This window comes from Bidens hawaiensis, unplaced genomic scaffold (genome assembly GCF_021521415.1).
Source record: "Bidens hawaiensis isolate Kalapana, Puna unplaced genomic scaffold, B.hawaiensis_p1.1 tig00025348_1, whole genome shotgun sequence".
NCBI lineage: Eukaryota > Viridiplantae > Streptophyta > Magnoliopsida > Asterales > Asteraceae > Bidens > Bidens hawaiensis.
Window position 1 is genome coordinate 63,483 of NW_027494037.1, and position 5,073 is coordinate 68,555.

Consider the following 5,073-nt stretch of genomic DNA (forward strand, 5'->3'; position numbering starts at 1 on the left):
CGAGCAATATATTACGTGTCAATATATCCTTCTAGCATAATAGCATACGTGTAAGTATTTATACAACCTTTCAGGCATATGGTATAACCTACGTGTTTGAAATGCATGATGGATGGACTTGATCTCGTGACTTAAGATACAAACACTCTAGGAGTATTTCATCATGTATACGTCCTCACATTTAACATGTTCTCTTCGTGAACCACTTATTTTGCTTTGATAAACTCTTATGATTGAACCCTAGAAAAAATAAAATAATAATAAACCAGGGCCTTGAAATTTTGGCCCAAAGCTTAGAGTCGTCGATACATTCATGATTTATAATTGGCATAATCAGCCCTAGCGTATTATATTGTAGCGTGTGCTAATTGCGGTGATTGAGGAGGTAAAATAATCTTAGCGAGTAATGGGCTTAAGGGAGACCCATTGATAGTTACACACCATGTTACCCTCATTACATACAATTTTAGGGATTCTAGGAAAGACAATTAAGTCTCGTGTTAAAAATCTCAATTTCATACTTGATTGTAAAATTTTAACAATACCAAGTTACCATTACCTATCTAGTATCAAACAAGCAAATATATTATTTTTACTTTATCTCTATTTATCTATACTTTATCTCTTTAAGAACGGCGCATTCCGGGGTGTGAAGTGAGAGAGAAGGGATGCCATAATTAGGGTTTTGAACAAGACGACCTTTTTATTTTTATTTTTTTTTTCATATTGAAAAAGTATGAAGTCGAAAAAGTATGAAGAACGGGAGGTGTGAAGTTTTTTATCATCCTGGCGTCGAGCTACAAATTTTTTTTATCCTTTCTATTTGATTATCTTTATAGAATAGATTTAATTTCCCTTTTTTATGAATATGTCATTTTGTCTCTTTTTTATTAGTGGTTTAGAATAGAACAAGTAGTTAGATGTAAGAGAATGTAGATGAATTTTCTTTAGAATAGAAGAGTCAAGGGTCTTGGTATATTACTTTTATTAGAATCCAATCCCAATGAAGGATTTTCTATTGAAAGAGAAGACTAGGTCTAAGTAATGTATACTAAGCCTATTTTACGTTGTTGACAATGTTTATAATGAAACTTAGCATTAGCAAAGGTATTAGTTTTTTCAAACTTGATCTTGTGCATAAAATTGGGGTTGGGTTAGGTTGGAGTTTTTAACCAGACTCGTGTTATGATACAAAATTCACTAGAATTGAATATACCAAAGAAGGGTAGTATACTTAACTCGATTTCGGACAGGAAAAGAGGAAAATTCCATATGAATTTTCCTACGAAGAGTAATGAGGAAAAGTTTGTTTGTTTATCCACAACTAGAAAAAGATCAATTTGGTCCATCGAAATGAAATGTGTTTTTGCTTTCCCAATGATCCTAAAAAATATACTAGAATCATATTGGTGGGAAGTAGCAGTATATTTCAGCGCTAAAAATGGGTAGCCATTATACTAAAAAAAAAAGAAAAACAATTTTATATAAACATGCACATAAATAACCAGGCATTACCTAATACCACACTCATTAATCTCATACCCGCTTAGATGCACGAATACCATCCCCTAGGTATGACTCTAAAACAGTCACTAGTTTCAGTCCAAAAACAACATCCATGATTTTTAAAAACTACATGTAGCCATCTTAATTTAATATATCAAGAGCAGTGAAGCATATATTGATATACACAAATACATGACCAAATATGTTCAATGTATCCAACAACATGTGAATCATTCACACATTTATTATCATCATTAGTAGCAAAACATGGATGCCAAACTAAACCTGACCAGTTAAAGACACATAAAAGATAGCTCTAGATGTCTAACTCTACTCGCAAGAACAGACCAACTTTACAATAAACAAGACCCCGCTACGTATCGGTGCCAACCCTACACTAAATTAAAACCGCACGAGAATTTAGTAGTGGCGAATAAAAAAATTGGGTGTAGGCGTGTAAGAGAATTTAAAAAGGTTGTCACGTCAAAAACCCTTATTTATATTTGATAGTGGTGAATAAGCTTAAGATCATTTAATAGTGACAAATAAGAGTGAATTCATGTGACCAGATACTGTTAACACTTTGGTATTGGCGAATAAAAGGGATAGGTTGAATAAAACTTACTACTATTGGGTTTACATCCTAAAAATATGAAAGGGCTAGCCCTCTTTTTCGTCAATTGGACGTGAAGATTGAAGATATTGAAGGTTGACTACTATATTATGGGTTTTCTTTTGTCCATTTTCTTGAGGTTCTCGAATGTGTTGAGATTTACATGTTTATCTTAAAAAATCACTTACTTAGAAAAAAAAAATAAAAGTTGTCTCCAAAAGTTCACACCATACATAGGATATTTAGAATAGAATTACTACATTTGCATTGATGATAAAAGAAGGGGAATGCTAATGTACAAAATAATTTTAGCATGAGAATGTAGAAAACAATATTGATTTATTAAAAATGAGAACTTAGAAAACAAATGCCAACTACGATATCAATCTACATAAATAATAATTAATGTATTTTAATATCAAAAAAAAATCATAATAATAACAAAAGAATCAAAATTAGCAACAAAATAATAACCGAACAAACTTTTAAAACCATAAGAAAAAAACCAAATAATAACGACAAAATGTAAATAAAAAAAATACTTATAACGTCTCATAAGAAATCAAAAATTGGTTTTCATGTTAAAAATGATTTGTATTTGATCCTGAAACGAAAAAAGAAACAAATGTTTTGTCTCCAAAATTTCACACCAGATGTTTTGTCACTAAAACCATAAATGAAAGTTGTTACACATGTGTATTATACATTTACACAATGATATAATCGTAGCCATAACTAAATTTCAATATCTTTCAACTAACCAATCGAAAGAATCAAAACGCAATCTAATCAGTTCTGCATAATGTAATCGTTTGATTCCTAAACATAATTCAAAGCAAATCGAAAAGAATCTAAGAACTAACAAGGGATCTTATAAATAAACCATCTAAGCATTTTGATGGGTAACTTTATGAGATCAACGGCTAGATTAGCGAGCCCGGCAACGCAACAGCAACACGGGCACAAGCAACTGACCACCGATCCAATGAGCCATATGACAGCACCAACAATCGTGAACACCAATGCGATTAATGCAAATGGTAACCCGATCAAAAAGCCTAGCGGCCGGCAATCCCCATCTCCCATATTTATTATTTGGATCTAATGTAGTATTATACTTATGTTTATGTGTTGTTTGTGTTGTGTGTGAGAATGTGGGACTTGAATATTTTGAAAGCGTTCGGCGGTTGGTTTCTTGGTGACAAAAATGCCCCTGGAAAGAGAGAGAAGATGACTAGGTAAGGGAAGTTTGAGGGGTTATTATGGTAAATTGAGGTTTGGTGGTAGGGAACGTTTTGACTTTTAAAATATGCAGCCACGCTCCTTTCATGTTAATTGCAAACTAGCCTAATGCCCGTGCGATGCGACGGGGTATGCATGCAAACACGACATCGAACGTGTAACCAGTGTTAGTAGCGACCGGTATCATATCGACATGCATGTAACCCAACAATAGTGTTCGTGTAACGCGACATCGGACGTGTAACCGGTATCGGTAAACGCATCACACAAAGGTTGTACGTGTGCAATCCAGTGTCGATACACGCGTGACCGTTCTGACCAGACCGGGACGAAATTAACCTTTTTTTTATCACGTGTTTTGACAGTAACCATATCTGATCCATGACCCGAATCCACCCGACCCGTTTGCCGGCCCTAACTGGTAATCACGTAACACATTACATTTTTAAAATTAAAAAAATTTAGCAATACCATACTCAAATTAAAGAGAATAAAATGCTCGTTTTTATAGTGTAATTGTTTTTGAAAAAATATTAATATGTAAAAAAGTTACGGTCGTTTAAAAGTCGTAAGGTAGTTAATTTAGAATAAAGGGTAAACGTGTAAATATTATATAAATTGACAAAATGTGATTGAAGTTAAAGGACTATATTTGTAAATATATTTGAAACAAATATTGTTAACCGTAGAAGATGTGACAAAAGACTACATTACCCCTAAAATGTCATAAATTTATGCATTGTGTGTTGTACCTTATGCATGGTTTTGTGTATCTCTTAAAATTTAAGAGGTCCCTAACTCATGCTTTATATATAGTATAGATATATATATGTCCTTCTAATGGAACTTCAAACGCATGTTGTAACTCGTGTTTTAATTTTTGTAGATATGGGTCCTGTGGTGGCACTTTTGTTTCACTTTGGGTCTACCTTCAAGTCACAAAGTTAGTTAGTTTGTGAAAAGACACTAATACCCTTTCAATTTACAACCCTGTTGTGTTTAATAAATGGATTTCGACCCTCGTTTTGTTTAATAATTTCCCTCAAAAAATAATAACAAAACCGTGCACAATAGGTTTTGAACCCGGGTCTAGCTAGGACACTACAACTAGACTAAAATGATAATTGTTAAAACTTTGAGTATATATATTGAAATACACAAGTTCAAAAGAGCAAATCAAGAACTAATATTGTGACAATTAGAGGTGGCAAATTGGATGATTGGCAGTGACGGATCTAGAAATTTTTTTCAATAGGTTCACTATTTTAATACGACTGAAGCTAGAAATTTCTGTTTCGGTTTGGGCTAGTTTAATGGTTCAGGTCGTTTAAGGTTCATCACATAATAAATACGATACAAAAAAACCAAACCATGGTTTTTATCCTTTGAAAATGTTGCATTACATATTCGACTGGAACTTGTTGAAGGTATTCCTTTTCGATGTAACAAATGCAAGAATCGTTTAAGTATCTATCACCCATTCTATTACGTAATTCCGTTCTCACATGCTTCATTGAAGAAAAACATCTTTCATCACTCTCGTCGTTACAATCACTAAATAATTACACAGTCGAACATGTATGTTCGAAACATCAAAACCAATATGCTCTCGTTCTTTCCTTGTAAATACCTGCTTTAAAGTATTGTGGTTATGGAGATCATAAACGGCAAATTCAAATATTACAAGATATGGGTAGGCTCCTATAAGATAA

General features: G+C 33.1%; 1 pseudogene; it reads right to left on the reverse strand.

Annotated features, from left to right (window-relative positions):
* Positions 1 to 2,946: 2,946 nt before the first annotated feature.
* Positions 2,947 to 3,389, reverse strand: LOC143571304 (signaling peptide TAXIMIN 2 pseudogene; annotated as a pseudogene).
* Between the last annotated feature and the right edge of the window lie 1,684 nt (positions 3,390 to 5,073).